Raw genomic sequence first — 23,123 nt, 5'->3', positions numbered from 1 at the left:
TATAGTTAAAAAGGGGTTCATTTTTAACCTGCATATATGCACATGTTCACATCCATACATATTCACACATGCCAGAGATATCAACTCTTGTTTATTTATTTTTTACATCTCATGCTTTCACAGAAAGCCATCCTTTGCTGTGCTGGCCCAGCATGTCTTAGGGCAACTTCCAAGAAGCATTCTCAATGAGAGAGAGAGAACTTAGACAGGACTACAGTGCCTGCTCTGCAGGGGCAGTCCTTACAGTCCTCCCTGCTGCATGGGTGGCTTTGCTCTGTTTACCAGGGACAGCCCTATCCCACTAGAAACACTTCTGTGTGGCAAAACAGCCAAAATGTGAGAGGACATGGGAGTCACACAGATTGCCATGCCTTCTCTTGGTGCTAGCTTTTGGGTTCACTTTGCAAGAAAGAGATTAATACTGAGAAGAAAAGAAGTCAGGAGTCTGAAGTTCTTTTAGCTCTGCCACAGACTCACTTTCCAGTCCTCAGCAGGCTGCTTCATATCCCACATCTCAGCTCCAGCATAGATAAGAGGGGCAATTATAGCAACGCCACAGCAGAAGCTGTGGTACTTCATATCTACAGAGGTCTTTGCAAATATAAACTGCACAAAAATATAAATTCCTTTCTGTAACCCTTCAAAATAAAATATGCAGAAACTGGTAAGTTTTCCCCATTTCTCTGCTGTCAAGGAGTAAGGAGTAGCCTCAGTGGCAGAATGTTGAGTCTATGATCTATGATCTCAGCCGAGCAAAATTCACCAGTTTAATGAGATACTGCAAGTTACTGAACCATTTCATTGCTTTGGCTCCTCAGAAGTGTCTAGGCATTGATTACAATCATGTAGTGTAAATAATTCTGGCTTGCAACTCCTCATGTGTTTGAACTCTGATGCTGGCATTCCCATGCCATACCGTGTTAGACATTCAGACAACTGTGCTGATCACATATTTCCTTTTGCTTTAATAGGCCTTTCAGGAATGAACAAGCATTCCCTTGTATACTACTACGGTTCCCATCACTTGATGGTCACACTTAATTAAGCACTATTTTAGTAGAGAGCTGGTTACACTTCATTTCATTAAGTGATTTCATGATCACCAGTGGTACACTGACAGCTCTGTTAGCTGAAGCTATGTGAAAAGGGGCAGCAGAGACAACAGTAACATTTTGCAGCACTTCCTCATCAGTGATTTTCCAGGCGCTGCCCTTGCAGAGCACAGCTACATGTCCATTAGCATTTAGATTTTTGTCTCAAGGCTATCTGAGCCTTGAGGTATGATAGACCATATCATATTATCAGTACCTTTAGCAATGCTAGTCCCTGAATCCTTAAAGTCATCATTTTTATATAAAGTAGATACAAAGAATTTCTTCATCTGTTTTCCCTCCTTTAGGTTTTTCTGTTCATAGTCAGCAAATAAATGTGATTAAAGGACAAAATCCCATTTTAAAATTGTGAAAAGGAATCAATTGTGAAACAATGTTGAAAGGTTCTCCAGTGTGATAAACCAGGCTGTTTAAAAACACTGGGCAATTAACTCTAAAGTATGTAAGTATCACATGACAGGAAAAACACAATGTTCCATAATGGACATTGTAGGATACCTGTAAAGCCATACGTTAAAGCTGCATGCTAGAAAAGGCTTCTCACAACAGTTTACATTCACTCATAAGAATATGTAGTTCGTAGATGATTTAGTGTTTCTAATGTGCAGGCAATGTTCCTAATTGAATTGGGAATTTTGCACAACTGTACTTCAATCCTAGATCTAAAGTTCAGTCTGCCTGTGCTTTAAGATACATTTCAGTTTAAGAGAGAAAGAATTGTTAGGAAAACATCATCGACAGTGAGATGAAACATATAGATATGTAGTAAAAGCCAAAAATAATGCCAAATACTTGAATTTTGTTGTGAAGCCCTTTGTCACTGAAGTTTGGGTTAAAAAAATGTGAAAATTGATAAACTGTATCTTATATAAAATAGCCTCTTTGCTGTATCTAGCTTTTAGTTCAAAATGTATGAAGAAATAGCAGAAATTTACCATACACTAAAGCAGACAAAAAGAAAAAAGTATCTTGTCCAAGAGTCAAATGATATGACTACATGTTACTGTGATTCCCTAAATACCTGTTCTATAGAAAGATCATGAGAATGACATATTAATGAAAAAAATCCTACCATTTTCATCTGTTTTCACTTTCCTGTATGTATTTCACTTTCCTATATGTAATATTATGTAATGAGTTTGTCACTGGAGTCCAGAATATTAAGGAGTGACTCCTTTCTGTCCTGGGAGGAATTCTCTTTTGTGTGTCTTCACAAACACATATACATTACAAAAAAACAAAACTAAACCCAAAACAAACCAACCAACCAAAGAAACCCTCATCTAGCAATGAAACTAGATACATAATGTATGGAAAAATGCAGCATGCCATGCCCCACCCAACACAGTTATGAGAAGTTCCGTGTAAATTGTGTAAACTTTTGCTTAGAAATTACACTTGTACTAAAAGGGGCGGAAAAAAAAGGCAACCCTACTATGATTTTTACAACTGGTCAGCCCAAAATATTCTTATAAATAGTTTATATTCCTATAACATCTTTTGCAAATATACTCTTCACAGTACCTGTGGTGGATTCACATTCACAAATTTAAAGGCAGAGTAAGCGATATGCCAAGCATTTCCTTATCCAGTTCAAAGTTGTGTAACAAGTTACTGTTATCCTGGTATCTCAAGCTCTCATACTCTGGAAATTACACCCCAACTACAATTTGTACTGAGTCATTTAGCCAAAGACATGGTAAGCAAAACAAAATTACATTACTCAAGTCTTAGAAAGGTGATACTCTGTGTACTCAATAAATCAAGAAAAAGGAAATCAGCAATGGGCTTTGAACCAAAAATGCAAATTCATGGCAAGGTTACTCAGATTTCAGAATCCCAGAGTCACACAGAATAAGTTCAGTTGGAAGGTACCCACAAGGTTCATCGAGTCCAACTCTCAGCCCTGCACAGGTCACACCATGTTCCCAAGAGTAGATTTAGTTATCAAGAGAAGAAATTCTCACTGCCTTACGAGGAAATCATTAGGGATTTCTAGATAATTCTGCTATCACACAAACCCTAATTCCTTCAAGAAGAATTTGGCATTTTCCAGGTAGGTGAGGCATGGCTCAATAGTGACTATGACCCTGATAGTGTACTAATGAACAAAAGATTACGAACTATAACAGGATCTACATAAGCATTCATGTTCATATCTCTTAGATGGATGATTTGCAGAGCATTTCTTTTCCTGCATATGACATATTTTAAACGACCACTTAAAGAGCTTGTCTCTTGTGACTATAAGCATTTCTGACCTGCCAGTATTATGCATTGACTGGACTCTTCAGTTTAAAAGAAGAGTGCTGTACTTTCTCTGTGGTGCTACAGAAACATTATTAATATTTAAGACAAATTCCTAAAGGGAAAACTAGAGAACATCCAACAAATCTTTGACTTACAGGAAAGTCAGAGCTGCATGATTCAAATACCAGAAATTCACTTTCAGGAATTTTGGCAAGTTTTTATAACCAATAAATTATTACTAGTTTTCCTTGGTATTCATTATAACATTAATAGTGGTGGATTCCTTCATACATGTTTGGTTTTAATGTCCAAAAATGTGGGAATCCCTCTGGTATTTAACAGAACAAATTTAAACATCAAAATCATTTGAGGAAATCTAAAACATCTTCATTTTTAATAGGCAAATACTCAGAGACTGAAGATTTAGTCTTCACTGAAAGGTGTTGCCAACATAGCTGCTGCTGATAGTTATGATATTTTCCGAGACATAGACACAGCATGACAAAAGCATTCTTGACATCCGTCTTTCACATCTTATTTTACGTCTTCCATAAACATGTGAATTCTCATGTTGTCTCACAAGCATTTAAATTAGTGAATTTTGCAGTCACCAAGGAGCTGAAGGGACACACCTTTGGGACTACAATATCTCATGTCAAGATACTACACCTTTTAAGCATGTCTTCTCTGGAAGGAATCAAGCAGAAAAGCTCTGATTATGTTTTCCTGAAGAAGAACATGGGCTCCAAAACGAGTGGCAAAGCCTAAGAAGGCATGCATGGCCTTGAATCCAGAGGCTGCTCACTGGCATCAGGGCTCTGTGGCGCCAGCCTGAGCTTCTCCTCCAGCAGGAAAGGCATCAAGTCCTTCCTGCTGATCACTCCAAACACTTGGTTCTGCAGGTTCTACAGGATCCAATAAGAACATGGATTCTCTCCCTGCTCCACATCCTCAATTATACCTAAAACATCAGGAAATACCATAGTAAAAGAATCACTTTATTTTTTGGTAAATAAAGTTCAATCTAAATAAATTGTTATGACTGGAATGCACTCAAATTTCACAGACTGGAAAAGCAAAGTTGAGGTCCACTTTCTAAGTCTAAGGCTTTTCTGGTCCAAGATTTGCTTGAAAATAGTCAGTGACCCCGATTTTTATTAAGTTTTAAATTTTTTTATTGCTGCTATCTCATTACACAACCATTTATGACATTCTATAATATTTTGTAGTACACGCTTATAAAAATCAATTCACATAGAAACATAGGCTGCAAGGAAGAGAAACAATCTCATGGGTGTGAGAAGTAGGCCTACCAGTACTAAACTCTGGTGACTGAAAACTATCAGGGCTCTAGTGGTTTCTTGATAGGAACTATTGTCAACCAAGCTGATCTATATAGAGTATGTAGTTGTTCACTAAGACTTTATTTTCCCCATAATTCTACAGTATTATTGCTGTGACTTGGCCAGTTCTGTCAAAGAAGGTGTATTGTGCTTCCCAATGCTACACTTCCCCAGACAGAGGAAGATTGGAACAAAAACATGATAAAACATAAATAAGTGCACAGCATAGAAGGGCACATCTCTTCTCCCTCTCTCATCTACAGAACAGACCAGGCATTCAAAGACATAAAGAAGAAAACAAATTAAAAGTAAAGAGGTTTCCTCTTTCTATACCGCATGTAATTTTGCTGTAGAAATCACCACCGCAGAAAATCATTGCACCCAGGAAATTTACAATGGACATTTATGTGGATATCAGAAAAAGAGCTTTCATGAGTGATAACAACAAGTTGTTGAAAGGGATACTAAACTTTGTTGCTTCAGGGATCACATCAGTATGAAGTGTAATTGAGTTCTATGGGTTTCCCATAATAAAGAAGTTGTGTGGCCCAAAGGCATGAGCACTGGACTGGGCCTCAGTTTGAGCTGACTTCTACTTCCATGTATGACCTCCTCTTGAACTTTGGAAAACCATGTGTCCTCCCTCCACCGGAGTTTTCCCATCTATTAAAAGAAAACTCTCAAACTAAACTAGATAATGCATATTAGGAGCATTGCAGGTTTTGTAAATTTTCTATCCTTCTAGCTATTCTCAGAGCAAGGGATTTAGACCAGATGGATCTCAAATGAAGTCTCATCATCTTTACACATGAATTAACAGGAGCGGATTTTATATCTTTTTAAAGAAAACCCAACTGAATTAGGCCTCTGACCTGGATTTCTCAGTGTCGCCCATCTCAGTTTCAATGACTGGAAATTCACTGAGGCAGAAACTGCATTTATTTTGTTTATAATATATTTATTTTAGGCCCTACTCTGTATGTATACCAAACTTACTATTGCTTTTGGACCCAGTATTTTAGTACAGTATTTAGGAAATAAATGTGGCGATGTCATAGCAGGGATTAAAAAAAAAAGGAAAAGGAAAAGAAATATAGTTTTATTTATAAGTTGATGTATAGGCACTGTACTGTAATGGAGTTTAAATCTCAAAAGCGTTGCTTTATATTTGCTTTATAGAACTATAAGAGCCAAATAATGACATTTAAATGATCTATTCCATTAACATTGTATCATTTTGTCAATCTGGAATGTATTTTAATCAAAAGCCCCCTTGAAATGGTCTCCTTTGTTGTATTTTCTTTTTGGCTCATTTTATCAACATCTGTTATGTTTATACAATATGAATTAAAACTTCGGAATGCTGTTTGTACTCAGCTACTTTTGTTGAGAATGTAACGTCCCAGGATTGGCAGTGTTTATGTAAATCAGTGCGGCTGACACAGCCATCATAAACAAATGAGAAAATATAACAAACATATTGTTCATGGAGGAAATGTTTGTTTTTAGAGTTGGCTTCAGTCTTACCAGATTGATGAAGAGTTGCTGATACCAGGGATCTGTAGCGTAGCGATTCAGCAGCATGGTTGGGCGCGACAGACTGGGCAGCTTCTCCACTCTTATCTGGAAAAGGCAAGAACACATTTCTCTTTCCTTCTGTGCAGCACATTAGAGGTTCAAAAGACTCCCAGTTTGACTCCTAACAAAAAGGGGTCTATTCTAGCAGAGATACACCAGCAGAACTTGTCCAAACTTTATAAATTCTTTTGCCAGTAAGACTTAAATTAGCAATTGAAATTAGAGCACTCTTCGGTTACAAATTTTTGTTTTCCTTTACTGTAACTGTATCTCTGTTAAGACAATGTCAATTGTATTGGCTTAGGGTGAGGTTTCTCATGCTGTTAAAATTCACACACTAAGTGGTAATTACATGATAGCATAGTGCAGAAATATGCAACAAAACTGGTATCTGCCATCAGCTGAGCTTCAGCCATTTTCCATAGGAATAACTATTTGAGTATTGGCACCTCAGCATACATAACTGCCCTGATCCTTCTTAACATTATTTTGCCAGCCACATTCCCACGTGCAGACCAAGTTTCAGTAACACATGATGACTTCCCAGTTGGGCCTGTATAAATTCCTTAAACTACATTACTAGTCTTGCCTTAGAAACTCACAATTTTCTTCCACTACGCTTAACATTTACTATTCCTAAAAATCCTTTGGTCATCTGTCAAGGGGAAGAATGCTACATGCTTTTCAAGTTTGAAAGCTTTTATAAACACTCATCATTCAGAGAAGTGCTATCCCATAGTGAATTAAATATTATAGCAATTCTGCTATCTATAGAGAAGTCAAGAAAGATAAGAGGGGAATGGCCTATCTGAGAAAAAAAATTCTTTACCAGCAGTCTTGCACAACTTCCAGACTCTGAGTGGCATTATAGTTTGTGAGATATGTCCCTGGAAGTTCTCTAGTCATTTTTAAATTTGAGTTGAACCTGATCCCTTCTTTATGTCAACCACATACGTTACATAATCTCTTCATTCATGGAGTACTCATCCTAAATCAACCAAATTTGCTTATTAAACAAGGAAAGAACTGAAAGAAGAGAGGTTACCTTCCCATGGAGAGCAGATGAGATGGGGAGAAAGAGTCATCATTTGTCTCCAGTTCAGAGATGTGCTTTTTCTCCAGCAGTATGCACAGCCTTAACCCGAAGTTAGAGCAGACAACTACATTCATTATAACGAGCAAATTTTAAGCAGCAAGTACACAATGCTTTAGCATTAGAGGTATGATGACACCACAAGTCCTGTGCGTAGGTTTGGGTTCCTGATATAAGAAGGACATCAGACTATTAGAGTGTGTTCAGGGGAGGGCAACCAGTATGGTAAAAGGCCTCAAGGACAAGATCTTGGGCAGTGGCTGAAGCTGCTTCTTTTGTTCTTGGAGAAAAGAAGGCTAAGGGACAGACCCATTGTAGTCTACAACTTCCCCAAGGACAGCAGCGGAGTGGGAAGTACTTATGTGCTCTCTGGTGACCAGCAGTAGGACACAAGGAAATGGAATGAAGCTGCATCAGGAGCATTACTTATGGGTCCCTTCCAACTTGAGATATTCTCTGATTCTAAAGTGTTAGTGGGCTGACCACACATTTGGCTTTCCTAAACATCCATTAGCAATAGCAGCATCACACAGATGTTTGCTGATTTAGGTTTGGCATATTAGATTAAAAGACATCACCAATCCTACGTGTTCTTCTTGACCTCTCCTTGACCTTGTCCTTGGCAGGACCAGCTCATGAACTGTGTAGTTTGCACCCAACAAGACAATACCTGTAATAAGCAAATACAATTATCTAGATGCAAGTAGATAGACTGTTGTTGCTTCCCTCATCCTTCTTAAGTAACAGCTACATTAAAACAAGATCTGCCAAAATACTATGGCCTATTTTAAATCATCAGGGAAACCTTCGCTCACAGTACTGCACTGTAGAGTTCATTAAGACATCTAATATTATTGCTGACTTAGTAATGTTAAAATTGATATTTTTATAAATTAATTTATAATTTCAAACCTTTCTTTGGAGTTCTACCTTTCTGCATTACACAGATAAGGCCTTGACAAGCAAGATACATAGAATTGTTATTTTTATCTTAGTATTTGTTTGCTACACTCACACACACACACACACACACACACACACCATTCATACTATCCACTTCTCAACTTTTAACTTACATTTTGAAAACAGATACCTTGGGGACTACCACAGATCTTTTTGGTTTGTAGCATACTTAACATCATGCTAGCCTTATTTCGTGATTACAGCTAGGAGCTAGGAGTTAATACAGTAGTACAAAGTTGTGCAACACACTGCTAAATTATGTGCTTGATGAACTCAGAGGAGAGCAGACACCTAATCTTCATTAGGGCATCAGAAAAAATATAAACAACATACCAAGTGGCTTTTATGATTGGAACACCAAGTATAAGCTGGGGATTTTTTAGCTGGGGATTTTTTAACTGAGTATTTCTGTGTCCAAAAATACTGTTTTATTCAAACCAGAACATGTTATAGGGATTTACTAGTTTTAACATAAATGTCTCCTAGGAAAGATTAGTGCGCTTCAAGGTGTTATTAGCACTCCACAGCACAAGGCTTACACTGAGATCTTTAGCCATTTTAATGATTCCATGACTATGATTCTAAGAAAACATGCCTGCCTGATCCAAAAGATCCTAGGGACTGGATATGGAAGAGCTAGGTTCAAGTCCTTTATTATGAAATGCCATTTAAAGGAAGATATTCTGTGAGAATCTACCTCTGCATTTTTGTACAGATCTGGAACACACATTTGAAGAAAACTATCACTTCTACCTCCCGCAAGTTAACGTTGGAGAGTAGAACAACTGACCCTTTCTCCTGAAATGGTCAGTTGTTTCACTGTGTAATTTGAAATCTGCATTTTTTTAATGGCTTTGGTCTCTCATCTAAGGTTCTCAAAGGAATTTTTATGAATAAGTATGCCTGTGTGAGTATAACTTGTGGAAAAACATTAGTTCTGAAGGAAATTAGTGGCAGAGCCAGAAATACAAGGAGTCTGTCACCTGCTCCCACCTTTAAAGCACATCCCATTCACAGGACAAAGAAGGATTTGGGTATTCTTCATAACTATTGGAACTTTATTTGTCTTAATTTAATATCTGACTGGCTTTGGTTTTAATAAAATCTCTTTCAGATTACTAAAATAATCTGCAGCAGAGCTAATGACTGAGCAAACACTTTGCCCTGGGCTCACATCTCCCCTCCTGGCAAAATCACTGATCTTCCCTAAGCCTCCTACCACATGCATGCCATCATATGGACATGTAGCACAGACAATTAATGGACTTTGTTTTGAGGACAATGATGAGAACACACTAATAAGGCATGTTACAACAGGCAGGACCTCTTCCACTCAGACTACAATTGGAGGAGGAAATGGAGAAAAACACAATATATTCAGAGGAAATGGAGAAAAACACAAGATATTCACTGCAGCAGAGGGTATGGAGAAGAAACTAATCCAGTCATTCCCTATGAATTACCTTTTGTGCATTACGCACTTCATTCTGCAAGACTCTCTAAAAGTTCACATTCTACAGTCTTTTGCAAAAAAGGTCTGTAATCATACTAAGAGACATAAATACAGAGATCTAAATTGTGCTCTGAGATCATCATGCACAGCTCCAAGAAGTCTACTTTAAGAAAGATCACTGGGCCAGGAATACTCCCAAGACTTTAATCCTAACATATATAGACAGCAAGTGTGAAAGTTATGATCCACCCTGATCCTCAGCCAGACACTGTTTGCTCAGGTCCAAAACACTGTTCAGGTCTGTTGTCCAGACTGCACCATTTTCCACTTGAACATGATGCTGGAATTAAGGAAACAGTAACATTCACCATGAGTTGAAAGAGCAGAAACATTTGTTCATCACCAGTGGTTTGTTGGCTGGTTTTGGCAGCTTGCAATTTGCTCAGCACCGCTCTTAACTAAACCCAGCAGGGAGTCACTTAACAAAACTTAGAAAAGTGTGAGAGAAATTTGGATAGTCAAGAAAAAAGCACACACAAACACAATGAAGGAAATCGTTGGAACATTTCTGATAAGAATCCAAGCCTATTAAAAACTGCCATGTTATGGAGAAAAATGAGCATACATTATTTCACTTGGACTTCCAGAAGTCAGGCTTCAGAGGTATAACAACATCATTCTTTGATGTTACATACAACATCCTTCCTATCACATCATCAAGCTTTAGAAAGCAGACCAAACATGTTTCTTGCACTATTTTGTGAGGTTTAACAGGAAGTGCTAAGATTCAGACTTGGACTCTGCAATTGTTCGTTTACTCTTTGTTTATTTAAGAAGGAAGAAAACTCTTAAGTAGGGAATCTCATTTCAAAGATACCCTGGCAAGGCATTGCAGTAGTTTCATGTGCTCTATCTGTTATAAAGCATGTATCATGAAGATACACCTAATTAAGATAACACATTATTATTCCAATATCCACATGTCAGTTTTGGCATGGAAGTCAGGAATGAAAAGTATCTGACAGCTGATTGTGTCACTCTTCTTGTCAAGATGGCCAATTATCTAAGGAAACTACAAATTCTAAATATTGGGTGAGTGACATAAAAGCTGCTACAGCTCCAAAGTAGCTGCAAATGAACAGAAGGAACATAAAAAGGGGATGCAACTGGCAAAAGCATTCAGGGCAGGACTCCTAAACAGAACGGATAAAATAGCTACACAAAGGGACAAGGGGAGGGGGGGAGATTAAAGAACATGAAGCATCATTTCTTCATTTACTTTAGAAAGCTTTAGGCTTATTTCTCCTGCCTTAATCCATCAAAAGTACCTGTTTTTTTGATTTTTTTTATAGCTGATTTTATCTGTTGTTTTGGCCAATATTCAATGCAATCATTTGCCTGACTTGAAATAGTGTTGTGCTTTTTTAAACTTGTAAAAAAGAGTATTCTGCATATGGTGAGCTGGACAGTAGATAAGGACTAGGTCATCACATATCAGGAACTGTTTTAAATCAACCAAGTCTTCATCTTACACAATAAAATCTCAGGGTTACAGGGTTGTTTCAGGTTAGGCAGACTAAATCATTACTGTTTACTTAATATTTCGTTCTTCAAATGAAGAGGGAGCGTTGCACGAATTTTTGGCATCTTACCTAAAAGATGATAAAAAGGTCACTATCAAGTACTAGGCTGAGGTTTTCCAGAGCAAAGATCAAAATCTGTCTATGCTACAGCTTTTCAAAGGATACTGAGCAAATATTTAATCTCTGTACCTCAGTTTTCAAATCTATAATACAGAGATTTCATCTATGTCAGGGCTGGCTATGTTTTGTTATATACTCATTACTGTTAATACTCATTACTGAAGTTGCCACTTGTCAGGTTTTATAGGCAACATCATTAGGGTGAATGAGCAGACAGCAAGTCCACAGCCTCAACATGAAAATGTGAAGGCAGCTGGTAATAAATTGTAAAGGCAAACTTTATTTTTCAGACTCGCAGAAAGGCTAGATTTTAGAAACGTATGAAGATTTAAAATCAGATTTGTATTTCCCTACAAGCTGGCTTGCTGCTAGGCAGACCTTGAATTTCAGAGGAGCCTACCACACATTTAAACGTCAGGACAAGCAAGTGATCAGTCTTTCCATTCAGACACCAGTTTTCCCCATGCCTATATTTGATTTCGACATTTAACAACCCTCTGCACTTGCCTAAAAGCCACCCACATGCTGCAGTGTGGCTGCATACGTTTTTAATTTGGCTTTTTGGGTTAGCACACAGCCTCTGCAACACTCCAGTTTTCCCTGCAAAGGGCTCCATCAGAAAGCCCTACAGCACCTGCACAATTATTTGTAAGGCCAAGCAGGCCTACTTATTTTAAAAGTATCATATAATGTTGTTCTTTGGAAGAAACTTTTCGCACTTTGCATATGAAATAAAACCACTGCCACAGACTCTATAAACCTTCCTCCATCTGTGTTATTCATGAGCTACAGTGCCCCAGGACCCTGACAATGCATGGGAGGATCATAATGTCCAGAGCTTTTGTTGAGGGTACTGAATTCCATTTATTTAAATAGTCAAGATTACTGTATAGTGTATCATTGAAATTAACTAGAGCAGCTCTTCAAAAGCAGGAGGCTGGACAGTAAAAACAATCAATGTGCTGACAGACTCTACTCTCTAACATGAAAACCAAGTAATCACACAGGCACTTTGCTATTGCCGTCAGATATTGCTGTCAGCTCCCTAGTCTGCACACCTAAAAATAGTTTTCAAGTCCTTAATGTGCTTCCCCTCCCCTTTTTTCTTCTTTGCTTGCTGAGTTCAGATGAAGCCTTCAAACCATTGCCAAAGGTGTTTCTAGCTTTGATCATACCTGGTAGAATCACTGTTGCCCAGAACGTACAGCAAAAGCACAGTGAAAAGGAAGGGGGGAAGTTCACCATGATCCTCTGGTAAGAAACAAAACCCCATTTTTATCTGCATTTATTGCATGAACTTAGCAGACTTCTGCGTTTGATTGAGTAACTTTGCATTCTTGGGATCTAAACTTAGCAGTCTCTCCACAACAGTGCCAGAAGGAAAAGGCTCTCCAATGATCTTTCAAACCCATATCAGTTATTTTGAAAGTGCCAGCAGCAAGGCTGTCACAATATTAAGGTAGATATCTAGCTCAGTAATTAATTTATGAATTAAATGTTTCAGGTCTCCATTCATCTTTAACTTTCCTTTCTCTAAGCTGTTGCACTGCATCACTACTGGAGGCAAGTACCTCTTCTCTTGCTAACGAAAATAAAAGTATTACCTTATTAAAACAGTGTGTGAGGACTCTCTGAACCATGTGCATGCACAAGCCTTGAGAGCAGTGTTTCATTAGTCCCAGCTGGGAGTGCAGATTAAAGGAAAATGCCAGAAACCATACCTAGAGTCTGACATATCTATGATATGTTGCAATGCCTGATATGTTCTGTGGGAAAGGAGATCTATATGCTATACTCAGTTTCACTGAAGTGCTTGGCAGAAAGCATTCCTGACTTACAACAGTGTCTGTTCACTGGACTGGCCAGAGGGGAGTCATACCTAATAAACTGCCATAAAATACACATGCACACACCACTTTGGATCATTGATTTCACTGCTAAAGGATGTTACTGTGTATTACAGCTTTAAGTTTTCAACTTTGTCATATTTTCTAAACTCTGATCTCTTCAATTTACTTTCAGTTATGTGACGTTCCCCTTTAGCAGAGCGAAAGCATGCATTAGCTAAACAATGTGGTTTGGATTTAGCGTTCCCATGCATCATTGTGAAAATGTTTGTCTCAGCAATAGTGTCATTATTGTTACTGGGAACAGCTGCTCTACTATGTCTTCTGATTGAGGAGAGCAGAGTATCTCCCTTCCCATACCACCTCACAAGCAGGGAATCTGAAACAGGACCATTGAGTAGAAGTAGTTCACGAGCACACACTGCTCTGTACCTGGCTTCCTCCTACCACAAAGGAAGCAGAAAGTACAGGAGCACAGCAAAGAACAGCAGCAAAATAAATATTGCCAATATTTAGAAATATAAATAAATATAGAAATGAAGTTTGGCTCCTTCCTCTGGCAGTTCTTCTGGATCTGGGCCGGGGATTAACCTGAGTGAGGCAGAAATCCTCCTCACTCAGGTGCAGCTTTCTGGCAGCTCAGCTCCATTAGACATGACATCCTTTGAGCGAGAATTGGAGCAGGGAGTTTGCTGCTGATCAAGCGGATGTTTAATATCTCCCTTGAGTTTCTGAAGTGGAAAGATGTAACTCTCAGCACTCTTGCCAGCGCTCCCAGCCCCACTGAAGTCAGTTTCCACGTCCAGATCTACAAGAGCGCTGGAGTCCCGCTGGGTTTGCTGGGAGCATCCCAGCGGCAATGCTGTGCTCTGCAGGCCTGTGCAGCTCGGCTCAGGCCAGCTGGACATTTTTAAGGAAAGCTTACAAAACATATTTGTGTGATTACACAGAGCAGCAGGCTTTAACTCACCTTTTAGAACAAGACCTTCAGAGGTAATTAAGTTTTATTTTAAGATGGATTGAGTCTGGTTTCCAGGGTATTAAAACTTTTGAAATGTCTTTGGATGGGAAGCCATGTTTTCAGTCAGTATGCATTTCTGCAAGTCCAACCTCTGGTAACATTTTAGCTACATGTAGACCACAGCTTTTGGAGGTATTTTATCTTTTGGAAGGGTCTTAGATTCTCAGCTTTGTCCTGAAAATTAAGTACTGTAAACACTTCATTTATATCAAACAAACTTAAGTAAGGTAATCACACAGTCAATACACTCTTGCATAGCATATCCATAACATACAATCGTAAAACCATAGAATGGTTTGGATTGCAAGGGATCTTGGAGACAATCTAGTTCCAGCCCTGCATAGGCATGAACATCTCCCATAGACCAAGGTGGTCAAAGACCCATCCAGCCTGACCTTAAATGCTTCCGGGGTGGGGCATCCACCTGTGATAAAACAGTTTGAACAAGCATGGTAAAGTATAAGCATTTTTGACAACTTTACCTTCTATATTTTATTTATATTTCTTTTTGGCTTCAAAGTACCTATTTCAATCAACCACAAATGCTGAATTTCCAGTAAACTTGATGCACCCACCATCATCTCAAGATGAGATGGGGTTTCCTAGGGGGAAAAAATACACACAAAAATGCAGACACAATGCCAAAAAATGTCACATCCCCCTAAAGAAGTAGCATAAAACCAAGTTTTACCCACTTCTTCTTAGACAGTTATATTCTGTACAGTCTGCTTACCATCAGAGATATTGTGGTTTCTGCATAATTACTTTATCCCAGTCAAATTAAATCAAGAAAAAAAAAATTCCTTTATCTAAAAGATAGACAAACAGAATGTAGAGTAATGGCTAACAACTGTGTAGGTAAGAATACAGAGGCAAGCACAGGGAATCCAGCCCTCAGCCTGACAGGAGGAGAGGTACGTATGGTACAGATCTGAGAGCCTCAGGCGTGAACAGAATGGCTTATTTGTTATGGTAAAATTCCCAAACAGGCTACTCAGTGGTATTTGTCAACCTCGTATTTTCTCCAGGAAAATTGTCTCGCAGCTGTGTTCAAGGCAGAAATTAAGATTGCTGGGCAGCAGTCCAGCTTTTGACTCTCTTCACCATTTTTCCTCAAAGGACACAGAGGGGACAGCTCCCGGTCTAACAAGACTCCAGCAGGCACCTGCTTTACTTCAACAGACACCAGGAGGATTTAACCACAGTACAGAAAAGCTGCTCCCTAATTTTCCTTGGCAAAAGTGAAGGCACAGGCAAAAAAGGCCACCAACATCAGAACAGTCCCTGGGAGGATCATGGTACTCATCAGTGACACAGGAAACCTGCATAAAGCAAGGAATAAACAGCATCCCAGGAAAAAAGCACCGAGGTAGAGAACACATTGTCATCCATTACACATGCCTGTAGAGGGAAGCAATCAGAGGATGCAAAGCACAGCAGCAAAGGTGTTGCTGCTGACCATGGAGTATCATCACCCTCCATGTTATATCCCAGACATGTTCACAGACAGGGAAAAGAAATTCATTACCTACAGCTTTTCTCCTCAAATCCTCCATGTCTTCTGGTTTTACTGTGCTTTACATTATGAAGTAACCTCTGGCAAAGAAGATGGAGCAGCAAAACACAAGTGATGATATGTCTAATCTCTTCATCATGTCAAAGAACCACTCCATTGCCCCACAATGGCCCTGCACCAGTACATTGTAACATGTGGAAATTAAAAAATAGCCTTTTTTTTCAGATTTGGTCTCACAGAAATTAGGCAGAAGCATAAATCTATCTTTTCCCACTGGAGGAGGATCTGGAGCCACAATTTAGAGCAGCCAAGACAAAAGAGAGCCAAGGGACCTCCCAACAACTCCTCAATATGCATTTACAGCCTCATGCTGTTTCTCTGGCAGAAACGGCCTGGGAAGGAAGGCAGTAGTCCTATCCTCAGGTCACTCTGAAGAATGAATTCCACCTAGCCAGGAGGGCATGTCATTGAGGGCATGACATTTATAGCTCTCAGCAGACTCAGGGCTAACACATTCATAAACAGCTCAGCTCAGCTGCAGTCACTGGGGGGCAACAGGGGAGGCATTTCAGCTGCGGTGCGAGAGAATAGCCTGTTTTGTTCTGATGTGCAAGTATCATCACTACTATGGGAGAAATGAAGGGGGCCAGCCAGTTCCTCAGCCCTCTGTGCTGCACACAGTAAATCGATCAACCATCAATGCATCGAGTTCACCACCAAGTTCTGTGCATGCCTGGGAAACCCTTGCAGGGTTCAGTTTGAAGAACACGTAGCCACACGTTCCTCAAACTGAACTCTGCATGGGTTTCCCAGGCATGCACAGAGCTCTTACTGTGGCAAAGTGTCAAATGTATTACTCTAAGGAGATCTTTGTTTTGGAAACTTGCTTCTCAGCTACAGCTTGCTTCCTCTTTAACAATTTTAAGGCCAAGAAGTTTTCTTTAGTAGTTGCTTTTGTTTTTATTTTCCACTGCTTGCTCAGCTGGGGAAGATAACAGTTTCAGATTTAGGTCACCCATGGAAAAACGTGTTTGGTGATCTCATGTTGATCCCCAGTGGGTAACCATCCAGATCACAAAGGGTAGGAGAAAAATCTAGCCCTGCTAGGCAGATCTGGAAGATTTGGGGGAGAGGGGGAGGCACGTCTGTATTTTTCTTAAATAAAATTGGAATATCTACATGTTTGCTACAGGCCAACACTAAGGTGAATTTGTAGGCCCATGCAAATTCCAGCCAACATTGCTTCGCCACCATCCTTGCTTTTGTAGGAACTGGCATTGACTTTTTTTCTTCAAAGGGTCAGAATCACTCATATGTGTTATGAAACATAACAACACCTCATCCATATACAGCAACTCTCATTGCTACAGTTTCCAAGTGTGGCCAGGTACTTCTACATTTGGACCAAATATACAGTGTTTTGTCCATGCTTATTTAATGAGAAAAAAATGGTACAAAAAAACATATAAATGAGAAACATTATTTCAAAATTATGAGCTGCCACTGCCTTCATACAAGCTTGGCAGATTGTTTGTTTCTTTCCCTTCATTAGTTTGTTACTCCATTCTTTTAAACCTAATAACAACATTTTTGTTCAAGAGAGGAAAAAACTCAACAACCATATTTGAGAATCAATAATAACATCCAAGGCAACTCTCAACAAAAACATCATGGCAATTATTTTTTACATCTTCCCCAAGCCACCTTTTTAAGATATGTCAGGCAAGCCACACATCCTCCACTTTAACATTATTGATGTACAAGATGGGTAAATAACTTATCACTTTTCTGCTGTGGTCACGTCCGGTCCACATGGGATTTCCTTGGGTCCCATAGGGTAAGAGGTTGAACAGCACCCTTCTCCTTTAAGGAGTTCACAGCATTTGTCATCTTGGTCTTGAGAGTTACGTGCTGCAAGAGCTGTAATTTTATGAGTAAGATGGAAAACCTAAACCCTAACTGCTTCTGGTCATGAATACACAAATTCCATGACACATCACATTACTGGAGATTTGTTTAAGAGGATGTCTGCAGAACATTCCTTTCCCAGTGTCGGTGAGAACAGAAGAACAGCAAAGTCACCTGTGGTCATGCTGGGAACAAGGCATTCAGAATTCATCATGAAAGTCCTCAAGCCACTGGGCAAACACTTGGGCAAGAAGGGGTGTTGTCACAGCACCCCAGAACACAATTCTTGCTCCCAGACAACCTCTCTGTATGTGTTTCACTGGAGTGAGGTACCAACTAGCCAAAAAAGCTATTTGATTCTTCTTTGTCAACCATTTTTAATATTATCTTGGTTTTATTCAAAACAGTCTAACAGCAGTTCATTTATGCTGAAAGTGACAGGGAAACAAACTTCTTCCTTCATCCCTTTGAAAAAGTTCCAACAGAATGTATCACCAAAGAGCTCTGAGGACAGAAAACCACAAGCCCACCAGAATTTTCAGGGAGCATCAGCTTTTCTCTACAGGCACCTCTCTTTGGAGTGTCCTAGGATCAGCCTTCCTTTCCACCTTTTTGCTTCCTCCTACACCAATTTGCTCTGCATTATAAAGCACAACAGTATTTACATGAATTCTGCATATGCCTCAGCAGCCTGGGCCTGTAAAATGAATTTTAAAGGAACTTCAGCTGTAGCTATTGCTAGTGTGCTTTCTAGTTTTATTGCTGTGAACAGCTGAGAATTAAAAAAGCACACTAGTTTATGTTCTATAATATCTTCAGACTGGTACACACTGCAGACTACCACTCAGAAATTTAGGTTTTGGGGCCTTAGCACATTTTGTATTAATTATGTTTATGATAATATCACTGTGAGGAAACAAGCATATGTATCATACACAAGTATACAATACTGCACTTATTGATGTCATTACTCCTCCAGGCCACTGAAACTCAAAGAATTCCCACTGTACAATTCTCATTGCAACAAGATATTTGTCTTCCTAAAAGGAAGACAAACTGTTTCACTTGTCACTGAAGCAAGTTCAAAATTTTTATTAAGTATTCACTCAGCTGCTGGTAGTTCATCCTCGAAAATTTGTTAAAAAGTAGGCAAATGGGCAAGTCCTAATCAAATCTCCACCAACAATGCACAGATAGTTTTTTCCAGAATCCACGTTGACAGAAAAAAAATACTTTTATGCTTGTTTGCTCACAGGTAGCTCCAAGTGCCATGCAGTTAAGGAGATAAAACAGAAGTGGATCAAAAAGGAACTCTGTACAAGAAAAGATATAGAATACTACAGCCATTCAGGACAAAAGAAACCATAAATTATGAAAAATTATAATATTACAAAACAAAACTGGCCATCTGTTTTTATTACATGTGTCCAGTTTTGTTGTTGGAAACAGAATTCATAGGGCTTTGTTGTGTGACCTCCAATGCAGTAGGAGATGCATATGCATCTTCTCCTTTTCTCTAGGATACTCAAAGTGGAAATTAAGTCACTGCCTCTCCCACTCATGACCCACCACTCAAAGGACAGTCTTAATATCCCTTCCTAAAAGGATGAATTCACTCTTGCTGTCATATGAAATACAGTACCACAAATACTTCATTTATCAGGAAATTTTATATGCCTTTTGAGAGTGCCCCATATGGCAAGGATTCCTTTAGTCTGATTCTTGTTTACCCTAGCATGTTACTTCCAGTGACTTTGTTGCTTATCTTGTCTGTAATATGATTTATGTTAACTCATTTCCTGTAAAAGCATACACTAATAAAATGAAAAAAAAAAAAGTGAAGAAAGAGCGGGCCAGCTTTGAATTGGCATGGGAAATGTCATGAGTAACTGGATTCAAATCCTTTTAAATTACTGTTTCAGTGAACCTTTAAGGCTCCAAAGGGCATTTTTCCCTTTTTGTGCTGTTCCCATAAGATCATTTCATTGTTGCTCTTTCCATAAATTCCTGATGCAATAGATGACCTTGTGCTAGAAAGGACCTAGGTCCTTTCTTTAAAGAACACCTGCTTTTCATGCTAAAGAAAGTAAGAACGAGTTTCATATACATCCCAAATAATCTTCACAAACAGATGCTTAAATAAAAAAAGAAATCATCTGATAAGCAGCCAGAAGCATCGCATGACATCAATTTGGTACCATTTTTACCTTTTAATAGTTCTCTGGAACACCTCTGCACGTTCTGGCTTGGGCCTGCTAACCTCTGGGAATCGGCCAGGGCTTGTATTTGCAAGAAGCCAAGCCAAGGAGGCAATGTTTTCCTTCAGGTGGAGGGCTCTGAAGCCAGGCTCCATGACGTCCCTGGCAGAGAACAGCTCCAGGTTCAACCTGAAAGACGCAAAGCAGACGGCCAAAGGATTACTTAGTAAACAGGAAATGGCATGCTGCACCACGTTAGCGTTTGACGAGTTTATAATGTGTTAGTAAATTACTTCAAGATGGAAATCAATCTGCTTTATTTGCAAATGTAAAAAAAAAATGTAATTACCCAATAAAAGTGCTTATCAAGCATTGCCTTGCTTTGTGTGAGATACGTGATAAACTCTACCATATGCATGACTTGGTCATCCTAGGCAGGATGTCGTAAGACCCACTTATCAATTTGCATGACTTTTCATGGTAAAAAAAGATTTTTAATCTGAGTTGAAATCCTCTGGAATTCTGGATGATATCAAATAGATTAAAGTTAAGCACTTTGGAGAAATTCATGCTTACGCTTATCGTTGCAATAGGGTTGGTTTTTTGCAGCAGTAGCAGCTAGAAAAACTGCCCTTTCAAAGATAGTTCACAAATCATATACAGACTCTTCCAGTATTTTCTAATAATTTTCATGTTCTAGGCAAAGTTTCAGGAAATACGAACATACAAAACTGAAAAACATGTGTACCCCCTATTTCTGACAGTTGGGTGAAATGGAAAATAAAGATACTTTCTGCAAAATTTAAGAGTAATTTCTATGGAATTATAGTAGGCCAGAATCTTAAAACTGAAATCAAGTAACTGCTCTAGTTATAAGCTTGTTTCATAGTTTCTATTTTCAAAAAAAAAAAAAAATACCATTAATTATTCTGACTATCATCTGGACACACCATAAGCCAGAACCTCCTGGTCAGAAACAGGCTGACACAAACCACAGACAGAGACAACTGGAGCATACATTTGCCCACATCCTGCTTTACCATGGTACCTTTCATCCCTGTGGTAAAAGAAACTCTTTCCATATGCTATTAATTATTGTCCTCCCTCCTGACAGACACAAAGTTGTTTTTTCAAGCCAGTTATGCTGATGGTTTGTTATATGACCACCTGTCTAAGAGTAAATGAGCTGAGAAGACAATGCACTTCATACATGGCACTTACAAAGCTGAAGTAAGTTTCTTCTTGTAAACTGGGATGGATTTAAATGAATCCCAAAAAAAAGTCTTATGTGCATCAAAACACGTCATACCCATCCCCAGTTATACGAAACAGACTTCAGGCAATATAAATTTGGAACATCATCTTATTATAGAGCCACATTTCAAGGGACCAAGCACACCAATTTATGGAAAAAATGAACCTCTCTGAACTGCATTTTGTTTTTAGTTAAAATGAGAAGCAATTTACCTTGTAAATCAAAGTGGCTGGGTGGAGAATAAACAAAATTTTTAAGTCCCCAAGAGATGTGTTTTTTTCATTCTTAACTTCATTGAGTTCTACCAATTAATGAACTACAAGTGGTGAAACTCAAAGGGAACCATAGATGCTGACAAGCTGCTGTCAGAATTGTGCCACTGTGGCTGCTTGTTGTGTAAAACACTCCACCAAAGGAATTTCATTGTTCCTAAATGAGTAGATTCCTGCTCATCCTCTGCCTCTTTTTCATTTCCATAGGCCAGATAAAAATCTGTATTTGCCTGCCTTAAGCTTTGTCTAGGAATATGATAGACCTAGCACAGTGAACACAATGTAAAAACATGATCAATGAGAATAGCTACTTCCTGAATCACGTGAACTACGTACAAACCCTAAATGTTTTTTAAATAAGAGCAGTGTGAATACTGTTTCATTCCAGCAATTTTAGAGTGTATTTCTTAGCAGAAATAAGAGTGTAAACTTTCAGTCTTCTCAACTTCACAGTTTTTCTCTGTTGCACGGAAAGCAAATATTCCACGTTATTGTAGAAACCTATGAAATATCCTTCTGTTTTGTCAAAGCAACCACTTCTAAAAATGTGAGGGTTATCTCGTTATATGCTTCTGTGATCTTGGTTTTGTCTGGTATTATGAAGTGTGTCTATTGCCTACATCTACTATACCCCTTGCATTATCATCAGTGAGCTTTTGCAGAGATGAGAACACACAAAGGACTGTGCTGATTCACTGCTCATCATCAGTGACATTTCTTTCATGAAGTCTTCATTCTGTTGTTGCAAAGAATAACTTTGCTTTGGGGGTGTAAGAAACCAGCAGGCAAAAGAGTTGTTTTGTGAAAGAATGTTACAAGGCCAAGGCATCTTTTAAAAGAATTGGCTAAAGAAAGCTTTTACCAATATATTGTTTCTCAGGTAAGCACCAAGCCAAACTGTAGTTGCACCTGTAGGATCACAAGAATCAGGGATTGTTCAAGTCAGAAGGGATCTCAACAGTTCTCTGGACCAGCCTCCTGCTGAAGTGGGGCTCCACCATGAGCTCAAATGATGTGCATTTCTCCTGTCAGGTCTTAAAGACTTCCAAAGGATGAAGGCTATGCAACCACCTCGAGCAGCCTGTGCCACTACCCCACTGCCCTCATGATGGGAAGGTATTTCCTCATATCCAGTATGAACATCTCATTTCAACTTGTGCCATTTTTCCTTGTCCACCATGCCCTGTTGTGGAGACCATGGCTCCACATCCCCAATGGCCCCACATAACTATGGGGGTGAGGAGGAAGGCACACACTGTTAGAGGCCTCCAACCCCATAACTATGGGGATGGGGAGGAGAAGGGCACACACTGTTAGGGGCCTCCAACCCCATAACTATGGGGATGGGGAGGAGAAGGACACACACTGTTAGGGGCCTCCAACCCCATAACTATGGGGATGGGGAGGAGAAGGGCACACGCTGTTAGGGGCCTCCAAAGCCACCTCCTCTCCAGGATGAAGAAGCCTCAGTGGTGCAGCCTCACAGCATGAGCGGTCCAGCCCTGACCATTCCAGTTTCTCAGCATCTGCAGTTCTGTTGAAAGCACACTCCACTGTCTCCTCCAAGTCATTTATAGAACTGTTAAGCATTTCTAGTGATAGACCCTGCAG

The 23,123-nt window shown here is 39.2% G+C and overlaps 1 pseudogene; it reads right to left on the bottom strand.

Annotated features, from left to right (window-relative positions):
- Positions 1–4,126: 4,126 nt before the first annotated feature.
- The window catches only part of LOC129121179 (chloride channel protein A-like), an 84,167-nt pseudogene continuing 65,170 nt past the window's right edge, over positions 4,127–23,123 (bottom strand).

This window comes from Agelaius phoeniceus, chromosome 1, assembly GCF_051311805.1.
Source record: "Agelaius phoeniceus isolate bAgePho1 chromosome 1, bAgePho1.hap1, whole genome shotgun sequence".
Classification (NCBI taxonomy): domain Eukaryota; kingdom Metazoa; phylum Chordata; class Aves; order Passeriformes; family Icteridae; genus Agelaius; species Agelaius phoeniceus.
The sequence above is the reverse complement of the archived record's forward strand: the minus strand, read 5'-3'. Positions and strand labels throughout refer to the sequence as shown.